The following is a 26,862-nucleotide window of genomic DNA, read 5'->3' as shown; positions in this document are numbered from 1 at the left end:
TGAGTGTCTACACCTTCACCGAACCCCTTAGACTGACTCACCGAACCCCTGGGGTTCGATTGAACCCAGGTTAAGAACCACTGGTATAGAGTGTTTTTCTCATTAGTTTAATGTTATTTCCATCGAAAAAAAACTGTGCTTTTCTTTCAAAAAGGAGGTCATTTCGAAGTGACCACCAACTTTTGAACGGTAGTGTAAGTACATCTTTAAATAAATAAATAAATGTGTCATTAGTTAATTAAAATCATAGGCGGAGTTTGACTTTTGGGGCAGGAGGCCCCAACATGTTGATGACCCCGAAACGCAGTGTCAGCAAAAAAATTAACTTACAAGAATATTTATAATAATACGTTGACAATGAGTGTTTTTTCCCCCCCATCATTCTTGAAGGGAATTCTAAATCAGGCTGCTTAAGATAGCTATACTTTTCGCCAAGATCGTCGTCCATTGAATATGGTACGCCCGCCGGTGTCGTGCCAATGTAGTTACTCCAGTCAAAAATTGTATCCCCTAGGCGGAGCCATATGGAGGTAGATTTGTGTCTTTATTATTCATTCAAAAAAAACCAAAAACAAGTTGCTTCAATTTAAAAAAAAAAAAAAGTTGCTTCAATTAATATATATATTTTCAACCAAAAAAAAGTCGCTTCAATCCCCAAAAAATTGTGTTTAAATTAGGGCTGTCAAAATTATCGCGCCAACGGGCGATAATTAATTTTTTTAATGAACCACGTTAAAATATTTGACGCAATTAACGCGCATGCCCCGCTCATACAGATTTAAATGACAGTACAGTGAAATTCCTACTTGTTAATTGTGTTTTATGGAGTTTTGCCGCCCTCTGCTGGCGCTCGGGTGCGACTGATTTTATAGGCTTCAGCACCCATGAGCATTGTGTAAGTAATTATTGACATCAACAATGGCGGGCTACTAGTTTATTTTTTGATTGAAAATTTTACAAATTGTATTAAAACGAAAACATTGAGAGGGGTTTTAAGATAAAATTTCTATAACTTGTACTAACATTTATCTTTTAAGAACTACAAGTCTTTCTATCCATGGATCGCTTTAACAGAATGTTAATAATGTTAATGCCATCTTGTTGATTTATTGTTATAATAAACAAATACAGTCCTTGTGTACCGTATGTTGAATGTATATATCCATCTTGTGTCTTATCTTTCCATTCCAACAATAATTTACAGAAAAATATAGCATATTTTATAGATGGTTTGAATTGCGATTAATTGTGATTAATTACGATTCATTAATTTTTAAGCTGTAATTAACTCGATTAAAAATTTTAATCGTTTGACACCCCTAATATATATATATATATATATATATATATATATATATATATATATATATATATATATATATATATATATATATCCAACATCCAGCCCTAGTTTAAATGCAAAAATACATTAAAAAAAAAAAAAAAAAAAGCATGTGAAAGCTGTTTTTCTATGACTGATTTTTTTTTTTTTTTTTTTTTTTTTGGATTGAAGTCAAGTTTTTGTTTTTTGTTTTTTTTTAAATTGGAGCAACTTTTTGATTGAAGTAATGTTGCTTTCTGTTTGGGCCACATTTTGGTTAGAACATTTTTGTCTTTACTATTCTATTAAAAAAATAAGTTGCTTCAAAAATATATATATATATATTCAAAAAGAAAAATCACTTCAAATTAAAAAAAAAAAGAGATTTCAACCATGGAAAAGTTTTCGAATGCAAAAACATTTGAGATTGAAAAAGTTGAAAAAGTTTCAACACTTAATTTTTCATTGAAAAGGTTTTCTTTGATCGAAGCAATCCTTTTTGTGCTTGGGCCATACTATGGGTAGGACATTTGTGTCTATTTCATTTAATCCCTCAAAAAGTTGCTTCAATAAAAAAAAAAAAAATCTTTTTTTTAATCACAGAAAATCATTTGAAAGATAAAATTGCCCTCCCCTATTTTTTTTTTTTTTTTTTTTGAAAATTATATGCAAAGAAAATGACCGTCTAAGTTGTTAGTCACATGATCTATATGAAAAACAATTTTGACTCATTATAAAAAGATAAATATTTTTGTTCATTTCATTCATTTTTGTTGCAGTTTTATTGCTTTACAACTTATATATAGGAAAGTCAATTACATGCAGTGACACTTATCTTATCGGCCACCTGTAGGGCCTGACCCCACTCAAAATCCGTTTAAAATGGGAATTAAATAAAAGTGCCATTAGTGTTTCATTAATGGAATCAAATACCAGCCCATTTAATGTAAAAACATGTATAATGATTTCACTATTTAATGAATTATTTCATGGACAAACGTCGCAGCACTTCATGAATTGATTTATCCTGTCAAACTCGCCCATCAAAATCAGTGGGCGGTACTAACCTGATCTAAATCGATTGCTGTTGTTTGAAGTCTTTCAAAACATGGCTGCTACGGAGGATACACTTCAACTTTCTTGGAGGAGTTGGTTAGAGATATCACTGGGTTAGAGGTCTCTCGCTTTCAGCGGCACTGAATTGTAGTCGCTCAATGCCAAAATGGATTTGATATCTGTCGCTCTCTGTCAATGGCAGTGAATGGTTGAGCTTGCTTGTAAAAAGAAACAAAAAACGCTTTTGCTTGGTGCGTTTATTTTGCTTCCATTTGGAGAACGCCCAATAGAGGAGGAGCGCGCAGTCTCGAAACAGATTCAAGCCCAGCACTGCTTCTTTTCCGGAATTTGCATTACATTCCTATTTGTTCTTTCTAACGGACCAGGAATAAAGTTTGCGGCGTCGCCTTCCAGCACGTAAGTCCTCCTTTTTCCCAATCTTCCAAATTGAGCTCTGAAATCCGTAATTGATGACACACTTGTGCGCGCACTCCTTGCAACGTCAAGAAGAAAAACACGAGATTTGGGCAAAATTACCATTGCAACAGGGAAATTTGACACCGTTTTCACTTTGAACTGGTAGTGTTCCAAGTTTAGCACCGTGATTGTCCTTAGAGGCATGAAATCATTAGATGATCATTGTCAGTGATAGACGAACGAGAGTTGCATTAAAAATGCAGTTTTTTTTTTAACATTGACCACACTCCATAGCATATTAGCACTTATAGCACTCAATTTAAGAAACACATCAACAGCATTCCAGTGGAAGTGTATCCTTTTTTTTTTTTTTTTTTTTAATTGATTTTCTACATATGCAACATTACAAAAGACAAGCACAGAATAAATGAAGGCAAACCAACAATGTTTATAATTCAATCAGAAAAAAAGTCACTTCAATCAAAAAAAAAAATTTTTTTTAATAATAATTTAAAAATTGTAACTTCATTTTAAAAAATGTGTTTGAATGCAAAAATAAATTTGAAACTCAAAAAATTCATTTGAAAACTATTTTTCTTTTTTTTCTTTTTTTATTTTTTTGATTGAAACAAGTTTTTTGAAGCAATGTTTTGGGCCACATTTTGGCTAGGACATTTGTGTCTTTATTATTCAATCAAAAAATAAGTTGCTTTAAACAGGAAAAATGTTTTCAAAAGAAAAATCACTTCAATCAAAAAAAGAAAAATTTCAATCATAGAAAAAAAGATTTTGAATGCGAAAAAATATTTGAGATCAAAAATTGTATTTGAACACTTAATTTATTTTTATTGAAAATGTTTTCTTTGATGGAGCAATCCTTTTTGTGTTTGGGGCATCTTATGGGTAGGACATTTGTGTCTAAATCTGTCATGTCTTTGTTCTCAGTTGTTCTTTATGACATGTTTGCATTCTGAGTTCTTTACGACACATCAAGGGGTACACAGTCTTTGTGACGCATAAGGAGCATGAAGATGAGGTCATGCCCTCATCTTCATGCTTCTCCGGTTGTATCCTACTTTGATCAGTTTGTTTTTTTGTGCTCTGTTTTCTATCTATATTACCGTCTGGCATGGTTCCTGTATTGTACTTTTTAACAAATACAAACTTCGCTATTTCCGATCTTTGAGTCTGTGATTGAGATCCACCTAAACGGCTTGCCGTTCATCACATAAGTGGCCTCAAACAAAAAACATAGTTTCAAAGGAAAAATCTTTGTCAGACTATTGCTTTCCTTACCGCTGTGTGCCCTCATCTTCATGCTTCTCCGGTTGTATCCTACTTTGATCAGTTTGTTTTTTTGTGCCCTGTTTTCTATCTATATTACCGTTTGGCATGGTTCCTGTATTGTACTTTTTAACAAATACAAACTTTGCTATTTCCGATCTTTGAGTCTGTGATTGAGATCCACCTAAACGGCTTGCCGTTCATCACATAAGTGGCCTCAAACAAAAAACATAGTTTCAAAGGAAAAATCAATTCAATAAATTTTTTTTTTTTTTAAATCAATCATAGAAAACTTTTAGGAGTGCGAAAAAGTATTTGAGACTCAAAAATTTGCATTTGAACCCTTATTTTTTCACTGAAAATGTTATCTTTGATTAAAGCAATATGTCTTGTGTGTGGGCCATGTTATGGATAGGACATTGTGTCTAAATCATTCAATCCCAAAAAACTTGCTTCAATTAAAATATTTTCAATCAAAGAAAAAATTCATTTTCAAAAATAAAATTGGCCTCCTCTAAAATATATATGTATATATATTTTTGAAAATATTTTCATTTGAATTTTTTATTGAAGTGTCCCTTCAAGTGCAAAAAGTTTTGAACTACTTTTTTTTGTTTGAAGAGGAAAAAGTTTTGAAGGCACTTTATATATATATATATATATATATATATATATATATATTGGATCATTTTGACACAAATGTTAACTTCGCACCATTGGTCAGACATAAGAAAAATAATTTCAAATAAAAATAATATTCTCAAAAAAAAAAAAAAAAAAAAAAAAATTCCTACTCAAAATATGGCCCAAACACAAAAAGGATTGCTTCTATCAAAGAAAACATTTTCAATGAAAAATTAAGTGTTCAAATGCAAATCAATCAAATATTTAGAGTCTCAAATATTTTTTGGCATTCCAAGACTATTTTTCTATGATTTAAATTTTTTTTTTGATTGAAGTGATTTATCTTTTGAAAATATTTTTTGTTTGTTTGAAGAAACTTATTTTTTGATTGAATAATAAAGACGCAAATCTACCTCCATACATTCCTACTCTTCTTAAATTAATTCTTGGACTCCATTGACTGCGAAGGACATCCAACCCATTTTAAGTTGTAGGGGATCGAATGAGCGCACTTGAGAAAATGCCACTTCAAAATATGTTAAAAAAAAAGAAGTTATTTTTGCAAAAGGGCTGTATGATTTGATTAGACTCTTAACAGGTAAAAAAAAAAAATCTAAATTAGTCAATTGACTTCCAAATGGTTCGAGGGCTGTCAGTGGCGGAATAATGTGAATGTGTGTACGCCTAGTATGAACAGGACTGTCTGACTGGGAAGGTGGTAGGAGGTCATCCCTCGTGTTCAGGTCACCTTTGTCCCAAGTTGGAGCTATACACCCAATAGCTAATGCTAGAGGCAAGACAGACCTCTGAGGAGCCCGGTTTTCGGGCATAAAGAGGGCGCGGGTAGGTACTCAAAGTAAAGTATGAAGATGTGTGGAGCTGTGATTGTGTACATGGATCCCTCATTTTTCGCGGTTAATGGGGACCAGATCCCACTGTTCATTCATTCATTTTCCATGCCGCTTTTCCTCACGAGGGTCGCAGAGGTGCTGGACCCTATCCCAGCTAACTACGGGCAGTAGGCAGGGGACACCCTGAACTGGTTGCCAGCCAATCGCAGGGCACAAGGAGACATACAACCATTCACGCACACACTCATACCTACGGACAATTTGATAAGTGGAAAAACCGCAAAGTAGTGCCCCTACCCCCGACAATTTTTTTTTGTGCGTGTAGTCAATGTATTTATTCAGATATATCATTGAAAAGAGATACATATAAGACATGTTATGGCATTCCTTCGCAGGCAAGAGAGAATCCATATTCTATGTTCATAATTTGAGTAACTCTTTTCCATTGTTGTTCGTAGCTGTCCATTTTATTTGTCAGTTTTGCAGATATTTTCTCTAGTGTTATGTTCAATGATTAGATTTAGCCAGTGGTTCGTATTAATATTTTGTTTGTTTTTCCAATTCAGCAATATTGTTTTTTTGGCTATCGTTAAGCTTGCCAGTAGTGGACGGACTTGATTATTTGAGATATTTACCAGTGTTTCCCACAGGTTTTTAGGAGACTGTGGTGGGAGGGTCTCTGAACCTTGGGGTAGGGTGTGTGTGTGTACATTTTCAAGCCTGGTGTATCTCTTTAGGGCATTTTGAGACCACTGAATGTAATATAAATTGCTGTATGCGGTGTCGCCGGATTGCGCCAAATGCAGCAGAATGCAGCAGACAGTAGTCCCGTAGCCTGGTACACCAGACTCAGCGGCAATATGTTCCAATCCGCGGTAAATTCGGTTTTACATGACCAAAAACACATCGAGTCGATAAAACCAACAGTCTGTCTCGCGCTAGCCATGTTGAATATGTTGAAATGTCTCTCGCTAGTTTCTTGTCGCTTTATCGACGTCGCGTCAGCCCGTCGCTGATTGGTCCGCTCCGCTATTTGCTGTGGCTGGCTCCGCCCTGGAAATTTTTTTCTGCTGAATGGTGGCCAGACTCATACTCTCATAGCCAGGCATGAAAATGGGTCAGGGGTTGAAAAGGTGAGAAGGGTGTGGAGGAAATATGTTCCAGTACACTGTACACCCCAACAAAATATTGAGCTCTGTCGACCCACACTGTCTTTCAGCAGGGCCGTGCAGAGACTGGTGGAGGGGCGGGTGCTCGTAGATCAAAAGAAGCACATGAACAAGTATTTAATACACCTTAAAACAACATAACTTCAATTTTAACCAGCTTTAGATAATAATTGGCTGCGACTGTGACATACTTTAATTGGGAGGGGGCAACAGTGAATAGAAATCAAAACTGTCATCAACACTTTCTGGCTGTGACTCAGTCAGTCTGCCTCTTTTCTTCCTTCAACCTCTGCATCAAAACTTCCTTCCTCAACTTGTTCATCTGAGAACAAACCACATCAGATGGTCACTGAGCCACCAACAGCACAGTTTTCTCAAAACTATTATTTCATTATTATCCATACTTAACAACTCTAGCACCTAATGATTAATAAAGCAATGACATAAAATCTTATAGAAAAATAACATTTCAATTGTGTTTATAATTGTATTTAATACCCGACTATTCTTGCAAACTTGTTCTTACCAGGTCTGCTATTCACCCAGCTGATGAGGTATCCACTGCCTTTAGCAGCCTCATCCAACTCCTTTTTTTATCCCTCAATCTCCTTTCCCTACGAGGCATGTCTATGTAATGAAATATAAATATTAAAAAAAATAAAATAAAAAAAAGACTCCCCGGTGGCTTTTAGTTTTAAAGCTTTCTTAATTTCTTTCTCTCTCAATAACGATGGAGGTAGATTTGTGTTTTTATTATTCAATCAAAAAACAAAGTTACTTCTATCAAAAACAAAGTTGCTTCAATCAAAATACAGTACATACTTTGAATCCCAAAAAAGTCACTTCAATAAAAAAAAATTGTTTTTGATTGCAAAAATAAATTTGAGACAAAAAAAGCATTTGAAAACTATTTTTCTTGATTGAAACAAATTTTTCCATTGAACTAATGTTGTTTTGCGTTTGGGCCACATTTTGGCTAGGACATTTGTGTCTTTATTATTCAATCAAATAAGTTGCTTCAAACAAAAAAATATATATAAAAAGAAAAACTTTGCACATGTGTCAATCACCGTTTAACAAAGCCTGAGAGGGTTTGAGTAGACTCACTATGAAGCATTTAATAAAGCCAAGTATTTTCTTACTACTTTATTCTTGTTTAAAAAATAATTCGGTGGGGCAGTAACATGTTTAAAACTTATTATAATTCTTACATTTTGAAGTGCTTGAAAAGCATTTATAAATGATACTTTGGTGAAAAAAGTGAAAAACATGTCTTATATATATGTATCTTTTTTCCAATGTAAAATCTGAATAAATACATTGAACACGCACAAAAAAAATGGGGGGGGGCTACTTCGCGGTTTTCACTTATTGCGGCGGGTTCTGGTCCCCATTAACCGCGAAAAACGAGGGATCCCTGTATTTCTGAAAAGCTTTAAGAAGCAAGAGTCATTCCCACCACTCGTCGGGCCGGTGTTGTGCCGACACCGGCAGTCAGCTCAAGTCCCAGCCGAAAATAACGCGTCTCAGGTGGACGACGGGAGCGATACGAGGCGCCCCCCTCCATCCAAGAGCATGCCGCTTAATTTGACTCAACAGTGTTTCTTCGTGTATATTACTGCTAAATACACAAGCTTGACGCCAATTTAACGGGAGCTATTTTTTTTCATGGGAGATTTGGCTAGCTCTGGCAGTGTTCAACGCAAGCTGCAACGAATGGAAGTAACTTTTTTATATCGCAAAATGTGAAAACGATTGAAACCATTACTCACCAAATTCAATCTGCTGGCAAATACAGGCAAGTGTGTATGCTGCGCTCTGGTCTGCCCCGGTGTGGATAAGGCCTGCTTTTTGTTTTCGCAGCTTTGCAATGCAACCAAAGGCTCTCCGAGCACTCCATGTTAACGTAAGGAGTGCGCGCGTTTGGAATAATGGAACGCAGCTTGGGCCAATGATTGGTTTTCGTCAGCGAAGCATCTAGAAGGATTTGCTGACTGTCCAATTGTCACTTTTTTAAAGAACCGATTTCTTAAGTTCTCAGTTTACGTACTAAGTTAATCACATGATGATAATAATAATAATAATTAAATAAAACCTCCCGACCCCCCCCCCCCCCCCCCAAAAAAAGAATTTCTCCTCGGATCTACGCAATTCACTTAGGTCGCCCTTTTTGACTTCAAAACGGCGAATTTCGCCGAAAGGTGAGAGATTTTCATGCCTGCATAGCACAGCTATGAGTCTGGTGTACCAGGCTAATAGTCCCGTCTATGAGCGCGACCTGTTGGCGCGTGTGTCTGTGTGTGTGCACGCGCGCACGCGCGCGCGCTCGCTCGCGCGGGTAGTAGAGTGGAGTGGGCTACAGCTGTGTAATCGGCTGACTGACGCATCTGATTATTATCTTTTTTTTTTTTTTTTTTTTTTCGGCAGGGGGGTGGCAAACGAGACTGTGGCGGGCCGCCACAGTCTCGTTCATTGGTGGGAAACACTGTTTACTGTACTGTATTCAGATCGCCAAGCAGACAAAGATTTTGAGACAATGGAATCCTGCAGTTCAAAAGGGATGACAGTTTCTTCGTTTCCTGCAATCAGAAATGTTGTACCAGTTTATATTGCCAAAAAGCATGCAAGTATGTATCTAAAGTATCTTCGTTACAGTTTGTACATTTATCGGATTGGGGAAAAAACCCATTTTGTACATATTAGACTGACTAATATGCCATCTGTACAGTATTTTAAACTGTATAAGTTGAAGATTAGTCATTGTAAATGTATTTTTACAAATGTGGGACCAGTAATTATTATCTAATGTTACTGAAAGGTCGTTACTCCATTTTTCGATTGGTAGACAAGTAGAGTTGTTACATGAGAATGCTCCTGAATGAAATGGACCGCTTGGATGTGTGTGTAAGCAATCGTTTTGTTCAATTTTTTGAATCCCGCGCCATGAAAATGAATAACTTCCTGTTTTGAGGAGGATTGCTAATGTGACGTCACCCGGGTCAGCATCTCACAATATAGCACTGCAGATGGACTGCGGATTCAGCTTTGCGGATTAATTCGTTTATTTTTCGCATCATGCCAGCCAAATGTGCTGCAGGGTGTGGTGGCCACACCAGGGAGATGCGTGTAAGCCTTTTTGGCTTTCAAAAACCCCCACCCCGAGATTGGCTAAAACAAGTCCGACAACTGTGGGACCATTGGACTTCCGAGGAAGTGAGTAAAAATCGTGTTTTGTATTATGTCAAATACTGGGATCATGGCACACGTTTTAATATGGAGGTGGCCTGCATTTTGTGGCTGACAATGCTCCTTGTTCACTGAGAATGCCACTCGGCCGACGACCGGTGGCTTGTTGCACACACCCCTCGGTCCTCTTCGCTTGCCCGCCGGGTGTGCGCTATACTCTGCTTATTGCCCTCTTCGTGTGATCTGTGTTCTGTCCAATTCTGCACCCCTTTAGAAATTGCAACTTTGTGTTAAAAATGGCCACGAATACAGCAATGACGAAGTAAACACTACAAACTTTCTTTAAATAAAGGAATATTTACTTACCTTTGATCATGGACGGACATGTAGAAAATTTCTCCTCAGACACATCCTGCCCTGTTAGCTGCACAGAACTGCGCGCCGCTCTCTCACTGTTTACATCTTCGCCGTGTAGTTAAGCATTAGTTTACACCATATTCGTGTTGAACATGTATGCTCACAATTTTACTTGTTTATTTAGCACCACTTGATAACATTGAGAGTCCAACTGAATGTACAAAAAGTGCTTATTCACAGCCACAACTGCTTTGGGAGCAAAATATTATAAGTGTGCAAAATTTGGCAGAACACCGGCAATAGACCACTATCCAGCTACACGCTCCTCCGACGTTGGCCAGTTTGTCCGGCGGTCATTCTCCAGCTGTTTCCAAGGCAAATGAGCTCTCCCGCCCGCAGTAGGGGAACGACAAGCTGTCACTTGCAAGCTGGGGGGGGTTGCCGATCGGCAGTCACAACCACGCCGCCGTGTGACATGATCCAGGGTAGTTTTGTGTGATTTTTCGCTTGGAAAGGCGAAAATAAGACCTGGAAACGCTGCTCGGTTCGAGTTAGCATGTCGGCTAGCTGTCACGCCTCTGTTTTTTTTTTTTTACGCTCTCCGAAGCCGGTTCAGGGAAAGGACAAAAGCCGGACTAACTCCGGTAGAAAAAAATATCGTTCGGGAGGTGCAAGAAATCGACAGTTTTGACCATTATGGAGTCGTTTTGTCATGTCGTACTGAAAAAATGCATTTTTAATATTTTCTATTCCATTTAGCACAAGACTGTTATTTGTCATGACCATACCATTTATTTGGCAATTGGGGAAAAATACTTAGATAAAAAGAATATCCTGTATAAATATTGGAGTAGAGAGATTGAAACAATGATGACATTTTTCTGCTCTCAGTCGTATTTTCCTCGTTCCGAATCTTACCTCTCAATGGTCTGAATTCGAAATCAGCTGAAATCGTGACCCTGCCGACGTCATCCTCTAGCTGGGAATGCTAGAGCGCTATAGATTCTACCCACCGACGTGACAAAATCACAAGATCGCTGTATTGTTCCGCCCCCTTGTCCGTCATTTTGTGTCTGTATTATCAATGGTCTCAATTGATCGAGCAATTTATAATGCATTTCATGGAAGACCCGGTGCTTTCGGATGCCGTAAACTCACTTGATGCGTTGCATAAAAGGCGTTATGTGGAAAGCTTCAGTTTATCCATTCGCCAGATCCATATTTGATGCCTAAATCAATGTTTTTCGACCCGCTGTCTCCGCCGTATTTGCCTGACATCTGCTAGCTACCCTGATATGTACAACTATCTTGTCCACACAAAATCAGCCTATTCTCACGAAAGTTTGAAAAACTTTAAGAGCTTGGAGGCTTATAAATACTTCGTTGCTGGTTGGGTGAAACAGGTCCTCGTCCACGAAAATTCGGCAGGAATCTATCTTGTGCTTGGAAAGGTGAGTTACGAAATTTTCAATTCAATATCTTTTGTTCTTGCTAACATCCACTGCCAAGTCTAATGTATTTCATGTCATTTGTCAATGGAGCTAGGGCTTTTAATGTTTATATGGTTTAGCGATAGCACTCTCACTACATACATACGTGTATGCTGTCGGCGATTAGCCTAGCAATGATCTCAATTGTGGTTGTCAGCCCAAAACCCTCTAAATATATATTAAATGCATCTTACCAGATATAAAATGACTACTACATAATCTGTGGTAATCGTTTGGAGCCCAGTTTTCTCGCCGAATTGCAGCTGCCCATCTCGCTCTCTCCTCTCCGGGTCTCTCGGAATCCGGTAGAACTTCAAGTCTCTCCGTCTATCTTCTCTGTTATTGCAACCGACCGCCACACACGCCTTCACCATTTTGATTATTAATGTTAACGAGCAGAAAAACACGCCATAAATAGGAGGAATGTACGTAGCCGTAACAGGCAAACACGATGTGTTGACGGACAATTGGGCGGCACCAGTCAGGAGGGCGGAGTTGTGACATCACGTGGGTCGGGTCTATAATGACAGGCGTGGTTAAACGCCAGATTAAAACACTAATTTCCGGTCATCTGCGCTTTGCCAAATTGTTGTATATAGTCGAATCTAGAGCTGAAACGAATACTCAAGCAACTCGAGTTAAAAAACTGATCCGAGTAATTTTATTCAACTCGAGGAATCGTTTAATGTTGCCAGCTCTAAGCATCACATTTTGCCCGGACTACTGTTAATGCGGGACAACGCGCTGACGTCACGTGCGTAGAGGAAGAAGCAATTTTTAAAAAAAATAGTAAAAAATTACTGCAAAAAAAACCTTACTGCAGCTACGAACTTCACCGATGTTGCAAAAAACTACGCCCGCATGATGCTACGGTCGTAACAGGTAGCGTCCGATACGTCTCATAGATATCACATGTATGTAGAACTAGATGCGAAATGACAGACTCGTCAGCGTTAGTAAACAGCCGCCATTTTAAAGCAGTAGACTTCTCAGCGCTAATAAATAAGATTAACGTTACTGTCACTCGCTCACGTAACGTTAGCCCTGCAGAGGGCTAGGTTTCTATTAAATGTGACCACTGTCGATGCGTGGCTAACATGTACTACGTACAGGCTTTATTTAATCGGTGAAAACATAGTGCTGTAGAGTGATGAGGGTGTAAAATAAAAACTTGATAATGCTGTCAATTTTAGCTAGGTAGTCATTGCTTGATAAAACACCAAGTAGCACTGGTCCCTAATGTGCTCCAGTACAGCAGGTAGCGTACATTTATTTTGAACACTACAAAAACTCAAAATCCTATCGGGACTTAGTTTAGACTAACTTAAAACTTAACTAGAACTTAAAAATAGCTTGACACAAATGGAAATTCAATTAAAACACGTAGGAAAAACACCTAACTTTTAAGTGATGTGTTATCAAGCGTAATGACATTTTTAGGTAAGAAATATACATATTTTTTTTTCATAAGATCTAGAAGTTTTTTTGAGTGAAAGCAGTGAATTAGGTTTTTTCTTTTTTTTGTCTAGTCACATCTGAGATAGAGCTAACAATGCACATCAAAAATAAAGACGTCATTGACTGAAAATGGTTTAATATTAGATGAAATGTCTTGTTTTCTCATGTATATTTATAATTGCTCTTTACCTAAAAAAATGTTTTATTTGATTACTCGATTAATCAATAGAATTTTCAGTCGATTACTAAAATATTTGATAGCTGCAGCCCTAGTTGAATTGTCTCAAAATATTATTCTAATTCACACAATAATTCTATTCAAGAGTTTTTTATCCTGTCATAGGCACTTTAAATGTGTCATTACAATATGGAGGGCCATATGTGCAAAAATTTAATAAATACTCAAATTATTAAATGTGCCAATAAAATGCTTCTATTTCCATGTTTATTCAGCTCAATACAGTATTTATTTCAATATTTATTTTTGCTGAGGTTCTGCATGAGCTTTCTCAGGATTTAATAACTGACATGTTAGACTTAGCAGAGCGCGTTGACTTAGGAAATTTGGACCCTGAGCAGGTGGCTTACAAAACAGCGGTTTAACGCGGGGAAGAGCTCATGCAGAACCTCAGCAATCGCTGCCACGCTGGCATGTTTGGAAGGAAGGAGCAATATCTTGACTCCAGAGCCATGAAGCTTGACTAGATCAACTCAAAATCCCCGCCTAGTTCACGACCGCCCACTGAGTTTGATGAGCCAATGACATATAAAATTGTTTTATGCGGTGCATAAATGAATATAAATTGAAATATTAAAATTATAAGTGAAATATTATAAATAAAAATGGAAAAATAAATAAATAAATTTTGAAATAGAAACATTTTAATAGCACATTTAATAATTTATTTATTTTTGCACTCCTGATCCTTCATAGAAATGAGGAGGGCCCCGCAAAATGGAATGGATGTTGAGCTAGTACCGTTAATGGCAGCCAATGAGTTAAGGAAGACACTCATTTGTTGGCAAGTGCAATACTGTACTGTTGCTGTATTGCATTGCAATATTGCTTGTTTACAGGAATTTTGCACTGAAATATTTTGATAGTCTTTGAGGAGATTTTTTTGTTTGATTGCACCCAATAGTTACCGCCCTTATTGTCCATGGAAGCAAAATATTTCCAAATCATTCTACACATGCAGAATTTAAGGCATTTCTCGGCAACAGATAGGCTTCTTTAGTTACCGTCTCTTTTGTGTGTATGGCCCTAACCCAGTGGTGTTAAACATGCGGCCCACCTGGGGGTCCAATTCAACCTGCGGAGTCATTCTGCCTGACAGGCACGTTGTAACTCACTCATACTGTACCTACAGAATGACATGCTTTTATTTTGACACTGGCACCTGAAAGCGGAGATTTGTGCTCTACGGCTCAATTTTGTGTCTATCGCCGTCAATGGCAGCCAATGAATTAAGAAAGCAGTAATGCAAATATGCCCTGAAACCAACAGAAAGTGACCAATGAATATAAAGTGGCCCGGAAATGCCCTAAAAGCAACAGGAAATGATGCAAAATGTACAGGAAGTGACCTGTTGGTGCCCTAAAATTACGGGGAAGTGACCCAAAATGAACTCTTTTGGCTTCCACTGATGACGATAGATGTCCATTAAAATGCAATTAATTTTGATTGGCAGAGGCTGGCAGTGAATGACTGCCTCTTTATCCAGCAAATCAAATGAAAAATAATGTATAATGATGAGGCGGGGAGAGGGGTGGGAAAACCTCGATACTCCATTTGTAATGCAGACTTTCAGCCCAAGTTAAGGTCAACACCACTCTGATTACATTCCAGTCCACCCCCGCAAGTGTTTTTTCAACATGTGAAAATGTTCCTTTTGTTTTAAAAATTTAATCAACAGCTCGCCCGAGGAAGATAAGACAAGGATTGTGTCCTTCGTAAACTGCCTTTATTCTAAACTGAAGTCTCTTACAGATGTACTCTAGTCAAGTCACATTTATTATGTAGCCCTTAATCAGAACAAATGTCTCAAAGGGCTTCACAGGTCCACAGTTGACGAACGATTTACACCACCCCTGATCTGAATCCCCGAAAGAGCAATGAGAAACCGGAAACCCCAGTTGGTGGGTTGAACAACCAACCATAGTAGGGTCAGGCAATAGTCTTAACTGTTGATTCTGGCCCACTAACATCTAAATTATCCCACAGACTTTGAGGACACATTATTCTTGCGTTCTGACTGGGACATCTTCAGTATGAAAAGTCAGTGTTGTCACAGATTACTTGAAAAAGTCATTTAATTACTGATTACGCTACTAAAAAGTAATCTAGTTACTTTACTGATTACTTTATCAAAGTAACTAAGTTACTTTAAAAATTATCAGTTACTTTTTGCTAATGTTGCTGCCTAAACATACGAATGACTTCAGAAAAATATCGCATGTAATTAAATTTTTCACATAAGGCTTAATTGACAAACTGACAAACTGCACGGAATTTGTTCAAATCAACTCCAACAACTAATTAAACCCCCCGGTTACTCGTGATTAAGATTACTGTATATACAGTACAGGCCAAAAATTGGGACACACCTCAAGGGTGGATACTTTAAAGAATGTAGAATATCAAACTTGCTTTTAGTTATTTCACTTTTTTTTGCCGAGTACATAATGGCGTACCGCACGAATGCTATTTTAAGACACTGACGTCGCATCGTAAAGTGGACATGGGACGTTCTAGACCTGCCCTCGCATAGAAACATATGATATTTCTGCTACTTTTCTCCGGCAATCTTTCAAAAACGAACATGCCGATCACACATTGCTTTTTTGGGAACTTGTAGAAACGACTCTAGACATTATGACATATGAAGGATGTTTTCTTCATATGTTTCCCGAAACCAAAAAACTCGGACGTTTAACGCCAACTGGGTGAAGCTATTCACATTTCATATGCAATAAACATTTTGTTGGGTTGGCATTAGTGACGGGAAAAGTCGTTCACCTGAGGAAACGAATCAATTCCGGTTCGTTCAGTAAAAAGATTCGTTCAAACAAATCGTTCAACGAATCGTTCGCCCTCCTCATCCCCCCACCCACAACCGCCCAAATGAATCGTTCGGTCAGTGAACGGGAAGTGACGTTGCAAACGAATCACCAAAAGACCGCTTAGCATATATAACTGAACAGGAAGGCTTGGTCCCTCCCCCTCTTGCACAGTACACAGGCTTTTCATTGGCCGCTCTCTTCGTAGATTCAGAAGTGAGTGACAGACTGTGTTTTTCTGTCTTTTTTTTTCACTGCCTCGTCTCTGCAGCCCAGCCGCTGCAGCAATGAGAATTTCCGCGTCTATCATATTTCTATGGGATCAAAGCCATGGCTTGTGCCTGCTTCACTTTCATATAGGAAACGGTTAAACATTTCCCCTTTTTTTAAGCACAAACTTTTTCAATCACGCTAAATTACGTGTACGCTCCCTTCCATATTCGTAGCTTAAACGCGTGTTTACGTGAGCTGGCTGCTCGTGAAAGCCATTTGATATACCACCAAATCATTTTGGCTGAAGAACAAATAAAAGTGGAATTTAAATACACTGTTTTCGGCTATTTTTTCCGGTTGAGTGAGATTTATTGCACACAAATAAGAAAATATAAAAAATATTAATAAATAATCAATTTATAATGTATATTGATAAATATTAAATCAACGTTATAAATAAAAATTATTATTATCATTATTATTATTATTATTTGGCTTCTCTGACACAAAAATAAATAAATAAAACAACACTCGAAAAAATATTACCTAAAAATCTTGTTGAAATGTAATTTTTGCACTGGTATTAATATATAAATAATCCCATCAACTCCACGCAACTCCCCTCCCGATCTCAGATCGCCAAATGCTGACGAAAAAAGAATCGTTTGCTCTTTACAATGTAACCATTCCACTCTCATTGGTATGTTAATAAAATGGAGACATACATGTATATATACACATCCTACGTCCCTGCGTTTAATTTTTGGACGCTTTAGTCGCACAGGATGGACTGGTGGACTCAACGTTAATTAATTTGCGCCCCCACCCGACAAGCTGTGACACGGAAAAAAAAAAAAAAAAACTCTCGCAAAAATATGTCATGAAACTACCGTTTCATAGCAAATCAGTATTATGGTGATCATACTAAATAGTCATTTTCCATGGGCACAGATTAGATAAATTTTGCTGCCATGAAGTCCAGCTAGTCTCTTGACAGCTTTCTCGCCCGCCCCCGCGACGTCTCCATAGCTCATCCTTATCGCCTTGTAGCTACTGGCGAAAGTTTTAACGTACTGTAAAGTGGATACAATGTCGTCATATGTAGTCTCGAGTCTGTTGATAAAAGCACAGTAAACTTGTGTTTATGTGGTGATTTTTGTGCATTTGAGTAGCATATGATAGGCTCAACATGAAAGAATATGTGATAAAGCCCTTTCCTTTCAGTCCTTAGCTCGTTCACTGCCGCAGCGCAGCTACGTGACTGCCGGTGTGGGCGCACTATAAATTAGCGTAGCCGTCTAGCAGAACGAATCATCTAAGCATTCTCGGTAGGACGGAGAGTCAGTGAACGGGAAGTGACATAACTCAGTCTTGCCCCCTGCCTGCACGCTGGCTGCTTATTGGCCACACGTGGAAGTGAGTGACAGACGCCCTGATTCTGTTTCCGCTCCCTCCCCTGCCCGCGATGAGGCTGGCGTCTGATTGGTCGTGTGCTATGTCAGTAGACGCTGCCGCTTGCTCAACGCCCACGCAGATAACAAGGCAAGCCCCAACTTCATAGAACGAATCAGTGCAGAAGGTGATGAGTTCGGTCTCGTTCACACAAACAATTCGTTCAAAAAGAACGAATCGTTCACGACCGATACAACACTAGTTGGCATGCTCCTTCAGAGGACAGAGGTAAGCCATTTTGATATTTTTAACTCATTTTTTAGCGCGGCGTTGTGCCGTGCTGCTTGTCTGACATTGAAGGACCTGAAAAAATGAAAATGATATCTGACTGCCACTGTTACCTTTTCTGTTGAAAAACTTTAGTAAGGGGGAAGTGTAAATAAATTATAGAATTAAGATTTGTTATTAATGAAAAAAACTAAGAGTTCGTTGGCTCTCAACGAGTAGCATTTACGATCACTACACAAAAACCCAAGAACGGTCAGAGACGTAAGACCACCAGAGCATATAAAATATAAGATAGACAGGGCATGTGGTGGTACAGGATAGATTGTTAAAACAGGAGAATGTCATTGTCAGTCGCGTAAGAAAAAGGTGTCTATAAAAAAGCTAAGGCTATGCTTAAGATGGCTCTTTTTTTTCCCGTCTTTTTCAGCCCTCTACACTCAAGCCATCTCTTTAACTGAAAATTTCTATGTTCTTCTACTTCTTTACCACTGAATTTGGCACAAGGGACATCATTTTAGGACAGAATTGGTAGGTTTAGCTCTGTAAACATCTCCTTCGTACACGATTTCCATTCATTTCCTATTGGGGACAAACTGTAGTGTGCCCCCCCCCCCCCCCTTAGCAACATTAGCTAACGTCATGAATATTAATGAGCGGAAGTGACGTCTAGCGTGCGCAGGCCTGTCACGATAATAAATTTTATTGTGCGATAATTTATCATGAATTATTGCGATATGCGATATTATTGCGCCCCCCCCCCAATTTTTTTTAAAACCAATTTACAATAACACAGTGAGAATACACTATATATTAATCAAGTAAACCCATTTAAACGCGATAAATATTTACTCTTAAATTTAAAAATACTTTTTAAGAAGTCACAACTAAAAACAATAGACCATGCCTCTTAAGTAAAAGACAACAATATTAATACCGCACAGAAACGCAGAATAAATAAAATATGTTTTTCAAGAAAGAAAAAATAAAATTGCAGTTAATAGGCTGCATGCTCCAGCACCTCCGCGACCCTCGTGAGGAATAAGCGGCATGGAAAATGAATGAATGAATGAACTTAAGCATTTAGGCAAATGAAAACTCTTCCCCTCATAGCTTCTGCAATGGTGTTCCACAGGGATGCAACGATACAGTTCAGTCACGGTTCGGTACGATTTTCGATTTGGGGGACACGATTTTTGATCTGATTCAATACATTTAATGCTCTGAAAAAAAAAAAACTATTGTATTTTTTGTTTCGTTTTTTTTTTTTTTTTTTTTTTTTTTTTGCTAACAGGCAACAAAAAAATTGCCATCATATAAACATGCATTTTAGTGCATGTTTTTATGATGGCAGTTTATGTGCTTACTTTTTACTGATCTGAAGAAATTTAGTATAAAAGTGCTGAGAACAATCTTTACTGTTTGTAAAGTGAGGCGGGGCACACTGCTGATTGCTTCAGCTCTCTTAGCAGCTCGGTTTACTACTACATGAGCAAGACATCCTATTTGTGGTACGAATCCATCTGTGTCACGTACTGAATTAACAATATTTGCAGCATTATCTATAGTCACTGGTATGGATTGATTTGGCCTTCTTAACTTCCATTCATTCAGTCATGGCGGTTTATAATTCATCGATGTAGTATATGGGCTACGTGTCCCATAATCACTCTGGGCTCACGTAGCGAATGGCATGGGATGTAGCACATCTAGTTTGCTATTTCATGATATCGAGTGTGTGCGCGCATTAAAAAAGTTAGCAAATGCCACAGAAGTCAGGTCTGCTCATAACTGCACAACACCAGCATATGACAATCGACTTTCTTAAACAGGACGAGTTTGAAGCACAGCGCTTTTAATTTGCCACTCAATGTTCATCATGTCAATTCAGCTGTTCGTTGTCAAAGCGAGGTTGTTCGTAGCAGCCAAGTCGGTAACAATGTTTTGGCGCACTTCGTTGTAAATATCCGGTGTTGTGCTGAAAAATAGCCGCCCTGGGTGAAATGTCACCCCTGACGGAAGCGCCCACACGTCAACAACACCGGCATGCCGGAGATGGTCCGCAGTCAATCCGGAGCACTTACGCGGCCGGTATACGTTGAACAATAGGATATAATGGGAATGATTTGCTCCGGCGCTATTTTTTGCCAGACCTGGAACGAAGATGCATTTTGCGCAGTTGGTAACAAGGAATCCGAACTTTTAACAGCACGTCTGCCGCACGCACGTGCACGCGAGGTGATAAATCGCAGCGGAAAAATTACCGCCGTCATTTTTATTTATCGTGCGATAAATGGAATTATTGCATATTGCGACAGGCTTAGCGTGCGGTACGCTATTCCATGTGTTCGTTCATAGTTTTGGGATCTTCAGTGAGAATTTACAATAGTAGTGAAAATTTATAAGAGGCACAAATGATGACATGTGTCCAAATTTTTGACTTTTGTTTCAGGGTCATCAACATGTTTTGCCAACCCCCCCCCCCCCCCCACCCACCCACACACACACAAAAGTCAAACTCCACGTATGGTTACAAACTAACTCTAAAATCTACTTAAAGGCAGGTTACAAACTGTAGAAATGCTTGCTGTCTCGTTACCTGCACAGTAGGCTTTGTCACGCTGTGCTGTTTAATTCCAAGTGGTTCCTTGAATTGGATGTTTGAGTTGATGATGAGTTTTTAGCGGTCGACAGTTTTTTTGACCCAGCGCAAAGTTTGCAATGTGCAGATATATTTTTGTCATCTTTACTGGACAGAAACGTGAAGTAATGGCTGTATTATCAGTGAGCAAATGCACCTGTTTGTGGCATCTCTCCTGCCTCTTACACTGCGCCCTGACGAGGTAGCTAGGCTATGTTGTTAGCCGCCACCGCTGTACAGACACAGCACTCACACAACATGGTAATACACGTCCCCCCCCCCCCCCCCCCCCAATAGTGCGGTTTGCTATGTCAAAAAAAACAGCTCCCGTAGGAGTTTTGTGCCAAAATTGATTTTTTTTTGCTGTTTTGGCTTCTATAGGGGCCAATGTGATAGAACATGAAGGGTGCCAAATTTTCTGATCCCCACCCCCATTTTTTGGGGGGGGGGCATCTATTTTGGGACCTCCCTGAACAGTAAAATAGAAGTCCTCCTGAGACAACTCTTACTAAAATGGCTGTAGAACTGTTGTGCTTCAGTTGTATGACACCAAATTTGGAGGAGATGCAGCTGAGAATATGTAGAGCTGATCTACATTTTTATGTTCCACTGGTAGATGACATCACATTTGAAAAATTTAAACACATAATAAAATAAATAATAGCCCATTTAAATAAAATAAATTGAAATGAGCTAAAATGCCTGTAATTAAATAATAAGAATAATACACAGATCATGCTTACACAATTTATTAATTTCTGTGTGGCGCTTTAACTTGAGAAAATCCACCAATAAAGCTTTTGAAAACCGTTCACAAGAAAAAAAGATTCATTGAGGCATTTCATTTGTAAAACACATGTTAAAATCTTTGTCATTGGGATTGCTTTTCTCTTTAGAACAGGACTTTTTTTCCCCTTCTTTCTTTCAGAAAGAAAGCTGACCAATACGCGGGGTCTGAAAGGCAAATTGTTATTGGATTATTATCTTTAAATACCCGCTACTTTTTGAGCAGAATTATAGCTTTGTATAGGCTAATGTTCCTATTGTTGAAAGCACAAAAGTGTGCAATAAACAACTAGCACATTTATATTTTGCATTTTGTTTTCTTACTGTACCAAAAATGAACCGAACCGAGGTACGTACTGAACAGAGATTTTTGTGTACCGTTACACCCCTACTCATTACTGAAAGAAAGTAATCAGATTACAGTAACGCGTTACTTAGTAATGCGTTACTGACAACACTGTGTAAAGTCATGTCACAGCTACAGTGTATTAAGCAGAGGTAGGACCCTCTAAGTAGGGTTATGGGTCAGGAAAGTGGCTGAAATGGGTTTCCTCCGCAGGGTGATAAGCTCGGTCAACCGGGAGGGACTCAGGGTCAAGCCGCTACTCCTCCTCGTTGCGAGGAGCCAACTGAGGTGGGCATGTCCCACCGGCGGGATGCCCTGGGGATGACCCAGGACACGCTGGAGAGACGGTCTCTCGGCTAGCTGGGAATGCCTTGGGATCCCGCCGGAGGAGTTGGTTAAAGTGGGTGGGGAGAGGGAAGTCTGGGCTTCCCTACTAAAACTGCTGCCTCTGCAACCTGAACCCAGATTAAGCGATAGATATTGGATGGATAGATGAATGTGTCAGGAAAATGTATCTCCAATAGTATTAGAGCTGAAACGATTACTCAAATAATTCGAGTAACTTGATTTTAAAAATCAAATCAAATTTCTCTGCCTCGAGGGATCATTTATTTTTGCCAGCTCTAAGCATGACGTTTTGCCCGGACTACTTTTAATGCGGCACAATATGCTGACGTATCATGCATACAGGAATAAGACAGAGGCGGCGGATATATTTGATTTCAATCATGCATTAACATAGAAGAAACGATGAAGAAGCCGACGAAAGTGAAGAGCAAAGCACCAAGAAAAGGCAGATAATGTCAAAAGTGTGGGAGCATTACAAGCAGGACACCAAGGCAAACACTGTTTCATGTATTCACTTAAGCTTCACCGAAGGCACCCCGTTTACTCCGAGAGCGGAGGAGCGATACTCGGGACAAGGAAGAATTAAGTTTGCGTAGCGGTAGTTATTAAGATTAAGGTCACTGTACCTTGTTAACGTAACGTTAGCATGCGGAGGGCTAGGTTTCTGTTAATTATGACTACCGTCGATGCATGGCTAACGTGTCTTATTTCATCTGTAAAAACACAGCGCTGTAGAGTGAGGGTGTAAAAAAAAAAAAGAATGTCATAGGTTGGACCGTCTGTGACGCTGCACATAAAGTAGCAAAAGCGCACTCTGCTCTGGTTGCATTCACAAGGGAAGCATGGTGCGCATGATGCGATTTTTGAAAGGACCAGAGTTCGTTTATTTGGTCCGAACCAGAGTTGGGAGGCGCGTTCATATTTACAAATCGAAGTGGACTGTCTGAGGAAAAAGAACTCAGCTCCGTTTAAAACGTACCAAACAGTGCTAGTGTGAAAGCGCTCATAGACACTTTTCTATTGGATAATTGTCAGGTCTAAGCTGCCCTGGATATTAAAAAGAAGACAAAAAATCATGAATGAGAAGCCACACAACTTTCTTCTACTCTCGAGTAATAGAAACCTGAGTGGAATATGTCACTGCACTAGTAGCATATTAAATTAATGGGTTCCTTGAAAACTCTTCGACCAGTGGCGGTGTGGAAATGAAGATGGACACGTTGTTTCTTCTTGAAAAAGTTGTTGAGGCTTTATTTTCATGGAGAAGTCTCGTGTCTACTCTTACAATGTACTCATGCAAGGTCAGAGAAGGAAAAAAAAAGGGCTTATTGCATATTGCCTGTCGCAATATGCAATAATTCCATTTATCGCACGGTAAATAAAAATGAAGGCAGTAATCTTTTCGCTGTTAAAAGTTCGGCTTCCTTGTTACCACCTTCGCAAAATGCATTTTCGTTCTGGGTCCGGCAAAAAGTAGCACCGGAGCCAATTTGTTCCCATTATATCCTATTGTTCAACCTATGCCGGTGTTCTGCCAAAATCTCGTACATCGGTGAACACCGGATTGACTGCGGACTATCTCCGGCGGGCTTTGGCACGCCGGATGGTTTCGGCTATTTTTTAGTTTAGTGCAGTTTAAGTTTAGTGCCGGTGGAGAAAAAAAGAAAAGGTGACGCTTACCATTGAAATGAAGATGTGAATGATAGCAAAATATAAGCATGGTGTGTGCATCCGTGAACTGGGTCGACAATAGGGCCGTAGTATGTCGATCTCGGCTGGCGGTCCTCCTCCGTTCGCCAGTCTTTATAAGTAAAGGTGACAGTTCTTGTTGTGGTAACATCGCCAAAGAAATCACCAGCTTCGTCAGGTTTCTAATCATTTATTCCATCAACTCACCGAGTGTCCACTGCTGTTGACGCCAGGATCGAAACAGAAAGTAAAATAGTGCTCTCCTGCTCACCGTCAGCCCCGCGGTGCGTTCAGGTACAGCAAAAAAAAAGTCCGCCACATTAGAACCCTGTTCGTTACATTAATACAGGTACTGTACTGTATTATTATTATTATTATTATTATTATTATTGCTATTATTATATTATTGTTATTCTGATTTTTATGCATATTCTTGCTCTTTGTAATTGCTATTTGCAATAGTAACAGCAGTATTTATTAAGCATGTAGTGTGGGTTTTTGAGCTGTGGAACGAATTAATGGAATTATAATGTATTCTTATGGGAAAATCCTGCTCGACATACGACCATTTCGACTTACAAACAAGCTCCTGGAACGAATTAACTTAGAATGTAGAGGTACCACTGTATTACACATGGAACGCCATAGCAGAAGCTATGAGGGGAAAAGTTTTCATTTGCCTAGATGCTTAAATTATTAAGTGGAATTTTATTTTTACCTTAAAAAACACATTTGATTTATTCTGTGTTTCTGTGCAGTATTGTTGTCTTTTTACTTAAAAGAGGCGTGGTCTATTGTTTTTAGTTGTGATTTCTTAAAAAGTATTTTTGAATTTAAGAGTAAACATTTATTATGTTTAAATGGGTGTACGTGATCTATTAATATATACTGTATTGTCACAGTGTTATTTTATTTTTTTTTTTAATTGGGGGTGCAATAATATCGCATATCGCAATAATTTATGAAATAAATTATCGCAGACTAAAATTTGTTATCGCCACAGGCCTAGGCGGAGCCCATATCCCACTTAGTTTATATTCACCCAGAACGAACCGTTAGCGTTCCTTTGTTCTGTCATCTGGCCGAGAGGGAGGAAGATGGCCCCAGACGTTGCAGCGACCAAAGTACTCCACCCTGTGTGGTGTTGCCCCCTGCTGCGGCATACTAATTACCTTTTCTATGTAGATGTCTATCTATCTGCATCGTCAAGGTGTGATCACTCTCGACTGTATCTTTTTGTAAGGAGCTTGCACAATGTATTATAAAGAAGCGACGGCCTGTCCATCTTCCCCCAAGAGTCTCCCAGTCAACTGCTTTGCTCTACCTTGTTACATCGCTACACAAGTAACTGTATAAATTGTACATGAGTAATAGCTCTTCATATATACCACATGACATTCATAATCTCCACACCAGTTCTGACAAACACCTCTGTTTCCTTGCTTTTATTTTCTTGAGGTGGTCCCTAGTTACTCAACGATGTTGCAACACTAAAGGAAGGGGGGGCCCCACAAGTTGCAACATCCCTTTGATATTTTGAAGAATATCTTTTGTCTGTGAGTAGGTGTGAGCTTGAATGCAAGTCAGTATGTGTTATCTTATCAAAACCAAAACAACAGTTAACGATCTTAGAGGCAGTTTACAAGTTGCGGACTCGCCTCGCGTGCATATGGTGCCGGCAAAGATGGAAGGTGAAAACGAAAAATTCTGAATCCTGCCTCCAAAGTGAAAGAATCCGATTGCGGGGGGCTGAGGGGGGATTCCTCGGCATGCATATCAAAGGCTCCTGCCACACGAGACCGCACTGTTAACGTCAGCACTCGTACACGTCACATTGGGCGTGCGCAGCGCTGCTACTAAACATTAAAAAGAGCAAATATGGCGGAATGTCAGCTTTAATTTACTGTTTTAATAATATTTTTAAATTTAATATGTTGAACGTTTCAATTTTTGTGCTTTTTTGAACAAAAGAAAAATGACATCGCTTCGAATGGGCGGGCATATTTTTTTCCGGGCTGATGGAGCTTGGTGGGGTCAAAGTGCATCATTCTCTGTTGCCCGGTAAATATGCACTGCCCCCTAGGGCTTGGCATGAATACTACATCGTTTTCATGCGGAATTGCGATATTGTTCAAATGGAGACGCAAATGCAAATGCAAATTTGAAATTGTTCGTATTCTCAGAGAGTCACCATGTAAATGGCCCTTTATTTTCCAAGTCCCCAGTTGACCAAGTCGCCTCGCCTTTGTCTTATCTTGTAACCAGTGTTGTTGTTGCAGCCCTTTTAATTTTCGTCTTAGTCTTTTGGTCCATAATACTCATTAGTCTTAGTGATATTTGAGTCATCGCAAAATGTGTTTCTCTTCGTCTAGTTTTTGTTGACGGAAACTCAAGACTAATTTTGTATAGGTTTAGTTAACATTTACTAAAAATGTTTTTGTCTGTAAAATTTAAAATAAAAATAATCAAAATCAAGGTTTACAACTATTTTGAATGAATATTAACAGATGGGCATATATTGTTGCGTCTAGAGGGACAACACCAACTTTGTGATAATACACACTCAGCAGGAAAACAGTACATTATTTTCAATTAATTATACCCACTTGGATGCCACGAACTGTATGTGGGGGGGGGGGGGGGGGGGGGAGTTGTCCAAGAGTTTAAGAGGAAGCTCACCGCTAGCATTAGCCTATTGCTAACGCGAATGCTATGTTAACGCAACGAGTTACATTCATGGTGCGTGATCACTAAGCACAGACCTCTTAAAGTGCGTATGACACCAAAAGCATGCTTATTTCATATTTCAAGTTGTGTTTTATGCTCCTGAGTGAAATGGTCTGCTTGGATGTGTGTGGAAACGATCAATTTATGTATTCAATTTTTGAA

At 38.9% G+C, this 26,862-nt stretch overlaps 1 protein-coding gene across 4 annotated transcripts in view; it reads left to right on the top strand.

The window, feature by feature from the left end:
* The first annotated feature begins 2,413 nt into the window (after window positions 1-2,413).
* Window positions 2,414-26,862, top strand: part of LOC130929448 (uncharacterized) — a 71,977-nt gene continuing 47,528 nt past the window's right edge. For all 4 annotated transcript variants that reach the window (XR_009066892.1, XR_009066893.1, XM_057856576.1 and 1 more), the window contains exon 1: window positions 2,414-2,794. The gene's annotated coding sequence lies outside the window, so the exon portion shown is untranslated. The remainder of the gene's footprint in view (window positions 2,795-26,862) is intronic.

This window comes from Corythoichthys intestinalis, chromosome 14, assembly GCF_030265065.1.
Source record: "Corythoichthys intestinalis isolate RoL2023-P3 chromosome 14, ASM3026506v1, whole genome shotgun sequence".
Classification (NCBI taxonomy): domain Eukaryota; kingdom Metazoa; phylum Chordata; class Actinopteri; order Syngnathiformes; family Syngnathidae; genus Corythoichthys; species Corythoichthys intestinalis.
Note: the sequence above shows the minus strand (reverse complement) of the source record. Positions and strands in the feature narration are given on the sequence as shown.